The following is a 12544-nucleotide window of genomic DNA, read 5'->3' on the forward strand; positions in this document are numbered from 1 at the left end:
CTTTTGACTGCCTCTGAGTGTGAGATTCAGGATGTTGTAAGGAGGCTGTGTTCAGGTGGGAGGATGAGAATCCTTATTGTCAGCCAGGTGTGCATATGAGAGTCAGAATCTGACCTGTTTGCTGGTTTCTGCTATGACACTCTCTGTACCACCTGAGGGTTTTATATGGCACATGTGAGACTCACAATCTGCTTTGAGACCTTTGTGCTTGCCCAGGTGTTTCTTACAATACCAAATGTAGGATCTCACCCATTGCCCTAAGCCCAGGCATGAGAGTAAACATCTCTCTTATTTTTGGGTCCAGGTAGGAGAGTCATTTTTGTTCCTGTTATCTGGTTACAGAAATTGGTCAACATCCCTCCTGTGGCTCAATCCACATGTGACAGACATGATCTAACTGTGGACTGTGTCTGTCAGTGAGATTCAGGAACTCACTATTTTGCTCTCTCCTATGTAAAGGTGACAATTTTAACAGTCAGCTGAGTGTGCATACAATAGTCACAACCTCAGTGTTGTGCTGGGTCCTGTGATGACACTCTCTATACCATCTGAGGGCTTTACAGAATATGCATGTGTGTGGTAATCACCTGTGATATTTTTTAAAGTAGAAAACCCAGAACTTTATTTTTTGGCCTAATCCCAGCTATGAGAGAGAGTTAACACCTCTCTTATTGGTGGGGTCCAGGTATAAGAGTCATCACTGGGCCTGTAAGCTGGGTCCAGATATGATCCACCATCTGACCTTTGTCCAGATCCACATGGGATGGTCAATATTCTAACTGTGTATTGTGTCCTCATATGAGAGTCAGGACCTCACCAGTAAGTTTTGTCAACGTGTGAGGGAGACAATTTTAATTGTCTGCTGGGTGTGCCTGTAAGAGTCACAATTTTACTTCTGTGCTGGATGCTGATATGACATTCTTTATATCACCCAAAGACTTTATAGAATACGCATGAGTGTGATATATTGTGTGATCTTTCCACATGTAGAAGACCCAGATCATTGCCAGTTTTTCTAAGCCTAGCTAGAAGAGTTAAAATTTCTTCTATTGGCTGGGTTCACATATGTGAGACTTCATTACACCTGTGAGCTGGGCCAAATGTGTGACCATCCCACCTGTGGGCAAAGACTAGGAGGGAGAGTCGCATCAACTAGGTGGTGGCCCAGCGATATGTCAATATTTTTACTAAGGGCAGGGTCCTGACAATAAAACTTACAACTCCTGGGTGCTAGGAAAAGCAATATGTCACAATCCACCCTGTAAACATGTTCCAGGTAGAAGACGGTCACACCATCTAGGTGATGGGCCCAGTGATATGTAACCATTTCTCATGTAAACAGATTCAAGGCAAAAAAAGTCACATAACATAGGTGATGGGCCAAAGGATATCTCATGGTAACCCCTGTGGACTGGCCCAGGCAGAAAGGGAGAGTCACATCGCCTAGGTGATTGGCCCAGAGATATCTCACAATACCCCGGGAGGGCAGAGCCCAAGCAGGAAAGTCACATTATCTAGGCCCTCAACCTAAGTATAATTTACAATCTAAACCGTAGGTGCAGCCTAGGCAAAGAGAAAAATCAGTCAGATACTGAGCGAAGGTATATGTCACAATCACACCTGTGAAAGTGTCCAGAGATACAATTTACAATCTCTCACATGCCCAACTTCAGGATCAGAGTCAATACCTCCTGTGAGTTGCACCCAAAAGGCAAGTAACAACCTCAACAGTGGACTGGATCCATGTTTGAGAGCCACAACTCCACCTGCAGACAGTGTTCCACTAAAAAAGTCAAAATATCACAGGGGTGCTGAATCTTGGTCCAAGAGGTGTATGGAATCCATATATGATGGTAACAATGCCAACTTTGACTGCCTCTAAGTGTGAGATTCAGAACCTTAACAGTGCACTGTGTTCATTTGGAAAGTGACCACACTGTTGGCTGGTTGTGCATATGAGAGTAACAATTTCACCTGTGTTTTGTGCCCTTTTATAATGCTCTCTGTAGTACCTGAGGGCATTATAAGGTATGCACAAGAGTCACAATACTGTCTGAGATTTGCGTGCTTGTGTGGACACATGATCTTACTGATTACTTTAAGCCCCGAGAGGAGAGTCAACATCTGTCCTATTTGCTGTGCCCAGGAATGAGATTTATCACTGTGCCTGTGAGAGGGGTCCAGAAATGAGTCACTATCCCACCTTTGTGCAGATCCATATATGACCGTCACAATATCAACTGTGAACTGCACCCACAAGAGATTTAGGACCACAGCAGTGATCACTGTGTGTGTGAGGGTGACAATCTTAATTTTTGACTAGATGTGTATATGAGATTAACAATCTTAACTCTGTGCTGGGCCCTGTTTAGACCTACTCTGCCTGTACCACCTGAGGGAATTATACCAGTTATACTATGTGTTAGGGTTTCATAGTCCTCTGTGACCTCTGTACAGGTAGGAAAAGCAGGACCTTACCCATGGTCCTAAGTCTAGCTATGAGTCAATATCTGTCCGATTGGCTTGGTCTAAGCATGAGAGTCAACACCATGCTTGTAAGCTGGATCTAGAAATGACTCACCATGCAGCCTGAGGCCAGATCCACATATGACAGTCACAATTCCAACTCTGGACTGCATCCATGTGTGAGATTCAGAATCTCACCAGAGCGCTCTGTCCACATGTGAAGGTGACAATTGCGATTGTTGGCTACATGTGTCTACAAGAGTCACAATCGCCCCTGTGTGCTAAGCCCTGTTTATCACTCTCTATACACCCCAAGGGCTTTATAAAATACATGTGAGTGTCATAATCTTTTGTGACCTTTTTATAATTACTAGACCAAGGCTTTTAGTTGTTGCCCTAAGCCTAGCTATTAAAGTCCAAATTTCTCCTATTGGCTGGGTCCATGTAAGAAAGACACCATCATGACTGTTGCCTGGGCCTAGATATAGGTCATAATCCCACCTGTGGGCAGAATCAGGGAGGAAAGTCACATCACCTGAATGCTGGACCAGGGAAATGTCAATATCCCTCCATGGGCAGGACCCATGCAGGAAAGCCGTATCACCTTTATTGCTAGGCTTAGTAATATGTCACAATGCCCACTTAGGAAGAACCCAGTCAAGAGCCACATCACCTTAGTGCTTAGCTTAGCAATATATCACAATCCTTTGTGTAGGCAAGGCCCATGCAGGAAAGGGGTGTCACAACACCTAGGTGCTGGGCCCAGTACTGTGTCACACTCCACCCTGTTAACAGGGCCCAGTCATGAGAGGAGAGTCATACCACCTAGATAACATGCCCAGATTATATGTCACAAATCTTACTGGAGAAAGGGATAGTCAGGAAAGTAGAGTCTCATCACCTAGGGGATGGTCTCAGAGATACCTTACAATGCCTCTTGTGGGCAGGGCCCAGGCAGGACAGTCACATCACCTAGGTGTTTGGGCCAGGTATGTCACAATCCCAACTGTTGCCTGAGCTCAGGCAAGACGGTAAAGTCAATCAGGTGCTGGGAAAAAATTATATGTCAGAGTCACACCTGCAGTAAGGTCCAGGGATGAGATTCCCAGTCCCACATATTTCCTGGCTCAAGGTTTAAGAGAAAACACCTTTTGCGAATTGTATTTAAGTACACAAGTTACAATCTCAATTGTGGACAGAATTCATGCATAACAGCTCCAGCCTTACCTGCAAACACTATCTCATTAGGGCAGTCACAGCCTCACAGGTGTGCTGAGTTTTGGTATAAAATCATCATTCTACCTGTGAACTGCATCCATGTAACAGATTCAACTTTCAATGGATGTGGGAGTGATACTCAGAACCTCAACAATGGGCTGTGTCCATATGGAATGATGACATTCCTCACTGTATGTTGTGTGTGCACAGAAGAATCACAATGTCACCTGTGTGCTGGGCCTTTGTATGATACCCTCTGTTCTACTCAAGAGCTTTTTATTTTTTATTTTTTTAATGCATGAGAATGAAAACCTGCTCTGAGACCTTCATACTGGTATAAACTCATGATCCTACATATTGCCCCAAGTTCAGGTATGAGAGTCAACGTTTCTCTTATTTGTTGGGTCCAGATATAAGAGTCATCAGTATGCCTGTAAGCTGGGTCTAGAAATTTGTCACCATCCCACTTGTGGATGGGTCCATATATGACAGTCACAATTCCAACTGTGAACTGTTTCTGTGAGTGACATCCAGGACCTCATGAGTAGATTGTTCACATTTAATAGTTACAATCCAAACTGTGGCCTGTGTACGCATGAGTCACAGTCTCAATTTTGACAGGAGCCCTGTTTTGACACTTTTTGTACCACCTGAGGGCATTATACAATATGCATGAGTGTTGTAATTCTCTGAGACCTCTGTAAAAGTGGGAAATCCAGTACCTTATCCGTTGCTCTAAGCCTAGATACAAGAGTCAACATCTCTTCTATTAACTGGGAGCAGGTATGAGAGTCATTGAGATGCCTATGAGCTGGGTCCAGAAACGAGTCACCTTCTGACCTATGGCCAGATCCACGTATGACAGTCCCAAATTCAACTGTGGACTGTTTGCACATGTGAGACTCAGGACCTCACCAGTGGGCTTTGTCCATGTGTGACAATCCAAATTGTTGGATAGTGTGCCTCATATGAGAAGCACAATTTTACCTCTGTAATGAGCTCTGATATGACTCAAGTATTTTATAGAATATTTATGAGTGTCATAATCCTCTGTAATTGTGATACATTTAGGAGACCCAGAACCTTACTGATTGTTCTAAGCTCAGCCATGAGAGTCAGAATCTCTTCTATTGGCTGGGCTCTCATATGACAGTCATTATTATTCCTGTGATCCGAACCTAGGTATATGCCAGAATCCCACCTGTGGGCAGAACCAGGCAGGAGAGTCACATCATCTGAATACTGAGCCAGGGGTATATTAGTATCCCCCCTGTGAGTTGAGTGCTGGTAGGAAATTCACATCACTATGGTGCTGGGACCAGTGATGTGTCAAAATGACCCCTGTGGGCAGAACCCTGGCTGAAGGTTTACATCACAGAAGTGCTGGCCTCAGCAATATGTCACAATCCCCTTGTGAACAGGGTCCAGGCAGGAGATGATAATCACCCCTCTGGAAATGAGACCAGAGGTATATCGCAATGCCACCTGCAAGAAGGGATTAGGCAGGAGGGTCACTGTACCAAGGCTATTGGCTTAGGCATATGTCACAATTCAAACTGTGGGCTTTATTCAGGCAGTATAGTCTAATCAGTCAAGTTCTGGCTGGGAAAAGTTATTATGTCACAATCACACCTGTGAGAAGGTCTAGGAATGGAATTTACATTCCTGAACATGTTCTGTGTCCAGGTATAAAAGTACACACCTCATGAACTTTTACAAACCTCATGTGTCCAAGAATGCAAATCACAATTTCTTTTCTTTTTTTATTATTTATTTATTTTAATATTTTATTTTTTTTGGAGACACAGTTGCACTCATGTTGCCCAGCGTGGAGTGCAGTGGCATGATCTCGGCTCACTGCAACCACTGCCTCCTGGGTTCAAGTGATTCTCCTGCCTCAGGCTCCTGAGCAGCTGGGATTACAGGTGTGTGCCACCACACCCAGATAATTTTTGCATTTTTAGTAGAGACGAGGTTTTGCCATGTTGGCCAGGCTGGTCTTGAACTTCTGACCTCAGGTGATCCACCTGCCTTGGCCTCCCAAAGTGCTGGGATTACAAGCATGAGCCACCATGCCCAGCTGCACATCACAATTTCAACAGCAACTTGAATCCACGCATGACAGCCAAACCTCAGACAGCACCTATTAGGAGAGTTAGAGCCTAACATAGGTGCTGAATCTTGGTCAGAGACTCATCGTCTCCCCTGAAGGCTGGATCCACATATAAGAGTAAAAATACCAACTTCTGACTGCCTTTGGGTGTGAGATTCAGAACCTCAACAGTGGGCTGTGTCTATGTGGGAGAGTGACCTTCTTTACTGTTGGCAGTGTATGCATATGAGAGTCAAAATCTCAGCTGTGTACTGGACCTTGTTATATTACTCTTTGCGTCATGTGCGGCTGTATATATGTGTAAGACTTGCAATGCACTCTGAAACATTTTTGCCTATATGAACCCATGATCTTACTCATTTCTCCAAGTCTAGGGATGAGATTCAACATCTCTTCTATTGACTGGTTTAGATATGAGAGTCATCACCATGCCTGTGGGCTAGGTCCAGCAACAAGTCACCATTTTACCTGTGGCCAGATCCACATATGACAGTCAAAATTCCAACTGTAAACTGTGTCTATTAGTGACATTCAGGACCTTAACTGTGGGCCCTGTCCATGTGTGAGATTGACAATTTTAACTGTTGGCTATGTGCTGGGCTCCAGAATGACATGTTCTGTACCACCAAAGGGCATTATAGAATATGCATAAGCTTCCTCATACTTTGTGATCTTACCAGAAGCTGGAGACTGAAGACATTATACATTGTCATAAATCCAGCTAGAAGAGTCAAAATCTTTTCTATTGGTTGCACCCATGTATGATAGTCATCATCATGCCTATGAACTGGACCAGATATATGTCACAATACCACCTGCAAGCAGGGACTAGGAAGGAAAGCCACATCACCTGAATACTGAGCCTGAGTAGGTCAATGCCCCTGCTGTTGGAAGAGTCCTGGCAGGAACGTGACATCATCTGGCTGCTGAGCCCACTCATATGTCACAATGCCCTCTGTGGGCAGGACCAAGGCAGGAGAGTCAAATGATCTGGGTGCTGGGTCCAGCAGTATGTCACAAATTACCCTGTGGACAGAGCCCAGGAAAAAGAGGAGACTCGCATGACTTAGGTGATGAGCACAGAGATATATCATGATGTTCTGTGAGAAAAGGGCTCAGAAAGAACGGTTGCATTACCCAGATGTTTGGCCCAGGTATATGTCACAATCCCAGCTATATATAGGCACTGCTAAGACAGAAAAGCCATATCACCTGGATGCTTGGCCCACTGATTTGTCACAATCCCTTCTGTAGGCAAGATCCAGGCAAAAAAGACAGTAACATCTGCTAGGTGCTGGGCCCAGTAATTTATCTCAATTCCCCATGTAAGAAGGTCCAAGGAAAAAGAGGAGATTCATATCACCTAGGTGATAGGCCCACGGATATGTCCAAATTCCAAATGGGGGTGGGGCCCAGGCAGAAGAGGAGAGTCATGTCACCTAGGTGATGAACCCAGTAATATGTCACAATGCCCCTGTGGGCTGAGCCCAGGCAGGAGAGGAGAGTCACATTAGCTAGGTGATGGCTGCATAAGATATTTCTAAATCACCTCTGAGAGATTGGCCCAGGCAGGAGAGTCCCATCACCTATGTGCTTGGCCTAGGTATATGTCACAATCCCACATTTAGTCGGAACCCATGCAGAAATGTAAAATCAGTTAGGTGCTGGGCAAAGTTATGAATCAAAATCACACCTGCAGAAAGGTCCAGGGATGAGATTAACAATATTGCATATGGCCTGGCTCCAAATATAAGAATTAGCAGCTCTTGTGAATTCTGTCCAAGTACCTGAGTCACAATCTCAACCGTGGACTAGACCTGTGTATGAGACCCCCAAGCTCATCTGCAAATAGTATCCTGATAGGGGAGACACAGCCTCACAAGGGTGTTTGATCTTGATTCAGAAGTCATCATCTTACCTGTGATCTGGATCCATGTATAAGAATCACACATCCAACTTTCAATTGCCTCCAGCTGTGAGATTCAGAACCTCAACAATGGGCTGTGTCCATATGGAAGGGTAATAATCCTTACCATCAGCTGAGTGTGAAAACAAGAGTCACAATTTCATCTGTGTGCTGGGCCCTGTTATGAAATTCTCTATACCTCCTGAGGGCATTGTATAATATGTTTGCGTGTTGTAAGGCTCTTTGACTTTTGTACAAGTAAGAAACCCAGGACATTACCTGCTGCCCTAAGCCTAGTTACTGAAGTAAACATCTCTTCTATTGGCTGGGTCTTGGTATTAGAGTCCTTACCATGCCTATGAGCTGGGACCAGAAATGAGTCACCATCCCACCTGTGGCCAGATTTACATGTAACCGTCACAATTCCAACTGTGGACTTAATCAGCATGTGAGATTCAGGAGCTTACTAGTAGGCTCTGTCCACATATGAGAGTGACAATCCTAATCTTCTGCTGGGTGTGCCTATGAAAGTCACAATTTCACCTGTGTTCTAGTTTGTATTATGACGCTGTCTGTACCAGCCAAGGACTTCATAATATATGTGTGTGTGTAGGAACCTTCTGTAACCTTTCTACAAGTAGGCGATTCAGGACCTTATCATTTGCCCTAAACCTATCTATGAGAGTCAAAATCTCACCATTTGGCTGGTTCTACATCTGAGAGACATTATAATTTCTGTGTGCTGGGCCTAGGTAGAAGTCACAATTCTACCTGTGTGTGAAAAGAAGGCAAGAAAGTCATATCACTTGGGTGATGGGCCATTGGTATGTCACAATTCTTTCTGTTGACAGTCCATAAAAAGGAGTTACATCACCTGGGTGCTAGGCTCAGTGATAGGGCACAATGCCCTGTGTAGGCAGGCTACAGGCAGGAGAGTCACATTACCTGGGTGCTTGGCCCAGTGGCATTTTTTTTTTTTTGAGATGGAGTCTGGCTCTGTCACCCAGGCTGGAGTGCAGTGACTCGATCTCGGCTCACTACAAGCTCCACCTCCAGGATTCACACCATTCTCCTGCCTCAGCCTCCTGAGTAGCTGGGGCCACAGGCACCTGTCACCATGCCTGGCTAATTTTTTGCATTTTTAGTAGAGACAGGGTTTCACCATGTTAGCCAGGATGGTCTCGATCTCCTGACCTTGTGATCTGCCCACCTTGGTCTCCCAAAGGGCTGGGATTACAGGCGTAAGCCATTGTGCCCCGCCCTGGCCCAATGGCATTATAATCCCTTATGTAGAAAGGGCACAGGTAGCAAAAAAGAGTCACATTACCTAGTTGCTTGGCTCAGCTATATGTCACAATTGTTTTAGTTAGCAGGGCACAGCCAATAGAGAGCCATATCACAAACTGGTGAGCTCAGTGACATGTCAAAATGCTTAATGGAGGCAGAACATAAGCAAGAAAGTAGAGTCAAATCACTTAAGTGATGGGCCCAGAGACATGTCACAATGTCCCCTATGGGCTGAGCCCAGATCAGAGACTCACATCACCTAGGGGCCTGGTTCAGGTATATTTCATAATCTCAACTCCAATTGTTGGCTAGGCTTCCACAGGACAGAAAAATCAGTCAGCTGCTGGGCAAAAGTATATGTTACATCTGCAGGAAGGCCTGTGAATAAGATTCATAATCCCACACATTTTCAGGGTTCAGGTATAAGAGTCAACACCTTCTGTGAGTTTTGTCCAAGTATGTGAGACAGAATCTCAATGGTGGACAGGATCCCTGAATGAGAGCCTCAACTCCATCTGTGAACAGTGTCTCAGTAGGGTAGCCATATGCTCACAGTTGTGCTGAATCTTAGTTTGAGAGTCACCCTCCTAACTGTGGACCAGATCCACATAGAAGAGTCACAATGTCACCTTTCAACTTCCTTCAGATGTAAAATTCAGTGGGCTGTGTTTATGTGAGAGGGTGTAAGTTCTTACTGTTGGCTGGGTATACACACAAGGGTAACAATCTCACCTGTGTGCTAGGCCCTGTTATTACACTCTTTGTATCACAGAAAGCTTAATAGGGTATGTGTGAGAGTTTCAGCCTGCTCTGAAACTTTAGTGGTGGTATAATCCCATGATACTACCCATGGCCTTAATTAAGCCCAGGCACAAGAGTCGATACTTCTCTTATTGGCTGGGTTCAAGCATGAAAGTTATCACCTTGCCTGTAAGCTGGGTTCAGAAATGAGTCACCATCTTATTTGTGGCTGGATCTACATATAATAGGTACAATTCCAACTGTAAACTGTGCCTACAAGTGAGATTCAGGATCTCACCATTGGTCTCTGTCCATGTGTGAGGGTGACAATCCTGTCAGCTGGGTGTGCATAGGAGAGGAATAATCTTATCTCTGTGTTGGGTCCAGTTATGACACTCTGTGTACAGCCTGAGGGCTTTATATGATATCTTTTAGTGTCATAGTCTTCTGTGTACTTTGTACAAGTAGGAGACTCTGGGCATACCCATTGTTCTAAGCTTATCTACAAGAGGCAAAATCTCTCTATTGTCTTAGTCCAGATATGAGCGTTATTACCTTACCTGTGTTTTGGGCCCAGATATATGTCACAATTTGAACTCTGGGCAGGAACCAGGAAGAAAAATCCCATCACCTAGGTGCTGAGTACAGCAATATGTTAAAATCCTCCTTACTACAGGGCTCGCCCTGGCAGGAGAGTCACATCGCCTAAGTGCTTGGCCCAGGTGTATGTAACAATCCCATCTGATGCGTGCTGGGCCCACACATGAGAGTCACATTACTCAGATGTTAGACAAAGGTATATGTCACAATCACACCTTCGGTAAAATCCAAACATGAGATTCACAATCCAGCACGTGTCTCAGCTCTAGGTATGAGAGTCAACATCTCCTGTGAGTTGGGTTCAAATACATGAGTCACAATCTTAACACTGGACTTTATTTGTGCATGAGAACCCCAATCACACCTGCACACTATGTCTTGGTAGAAAAATCACAGCCTATTAGGTGTGTTTAATCCTGGTATCAGAGTCACCATCCAACCTGTGGACTGCATTCATATACAAGGATCACGGTTCCAATTTTTGACTGTCTCCGTTTGTGAGATTCAGAACCTCCACAGTGTGCTGTGTTCACGTGGTAGACTGACAATCCTTCTGTCAGCTGGGTGTACATATGAGGGTCAAAATCACAGCTGTGTGCTGGGCTCTGTTACAACACTCTCTGTACCACTGGAGAGCTTTATATGATATGCATGAAAGTTGCAATCAGCTCTGAGAACTTCATTCTGGTATGGACCCATAATCTTACCTGATTTTCTATTTTGAGGTACAAGAGTCAACATATTTTTTGTTGGCTAGGTCCAGGGATGAGAGTCATCACCATGCCTGTGAGCTGAGTCCAAACATAGGTAACAATCCCACCTGTGAGCACTGACCAGGTGGGAGGGTCATATCACCTGGGAGCTGGGTCAGGAATATGTACCCATTGTTCTAAGCCTAGCTACGAGAGCCAAAATCTCTATTGTCTTGGTCCAGGTAGGAGAGTTATTACCTTAACCTGTGTTTTGGGCCCAGATATACATCACAATTTGAACTCTGGGCAGGAACCACGAAGAAAAATCACATTATCTAGGTGTCCCCTGTGGGAGAGGTCCCGGTAGGAGAGTAACAACTTCTTGGTGCTAAGCCAAGTGAAATGATTCAGTGCCCCCTGTGGGCAGGGTCCACACAGGCGGGTAGAGTCACATCGCCTAGATGCTGAGTTCAGCAACATGTAAAAATATCCCCTTAGGGCAGGGCTCATGCAGGAGTGTCACATCTTCCAGGTGTTTGGTCCAGGCATATGTCACAATCCCTCCTGAAGGCCACACTTGGGCACAAAAGGAGAATTACACCACCAAAGGGATGGGCCCAGAGATGTCACAGTGCCTCTGTGGGTAGGGCCCAGGTCACATCACATGGATACAGGGCCCAGGGATATTTACAATCCCCACTGGGGCACGGCCCAGGGAAAACGTCATGAGCCACATCACCAGGTGCTGGGCCCAGTGATATATTAAAATCCCCTCTGAGGACAGCATCAAGGCAAGAGTTACATCACCTAGGTGCCTGTGCCAGGTATATGTCACAATTCTATTTGTGGGATTAGCCCAGACTAAAGTGGCAAATCACTCAGGTGCTAGGAAAAGGTATATGTCAAAATCACACCTGTGGGTGTGAACCAGAAAACATGTTACAATACCTGGTGCTGAAGCAGGGATATGTAAAAAGTATTTCTGTTGGCAGGGCCTAGGCAGAAAAATAACATCTCTTGGATGCTGGGCCCAGTGATATGTCACAATTACTTTTGCGGGCTGGGCCTAGGTAAAAAAGGAGGGTCATGTGGCCTAAGGGACTGGGTCCAGGGATATGTCACAATTCTCCTCGTGGGGAGGGCCCAGTCAGGAGAGTCACAGCACTTGGGTGCTGAGCTTAGAAATATGTCACGCCAGGCGCCGTGGCTCATGGCTGTAATCCCATCACTTCGGGAGGTCAAGGTGGGTGGATCATTTGAGGTCTGGAGTTTGAGACCAGCCTGACCAACACAGTAAAATCCTGACTCTACTAAAAACACAAAAAAATTATCCAGGCATGGTGGTGCATGCCTGTAGTCACAGCAACTTAGGAGGCTGGGGCAGGAGAATCACTTGAACCTGGAAGACAGAGGTTGCAGTGAGCTGAAATCACACCACTGCGCTCCAGCCTGGGTGACAGAGCAAGACTGTGTCTGGGGGGGGAGAAAAAAGGAGTACGTCACAATGCCTTTTGTTGACAG

Source organism: Pan troglodytes, chromosome 6 (genome assembly GCF_028858775.2).
Source record: "Pan troglodytes isolate AG18354 chromosome 6, NHGRI_mPanTro3-v2.0_pri, whole genome shotgun sequence".
In the NCBI taxonomy this organism is placed as follows: domain Eukaryota; kingdom Metazoa; phylum Chordata; class Mammalia; order Primates; family Hominidae; genus Pan; species Pan troglodytes.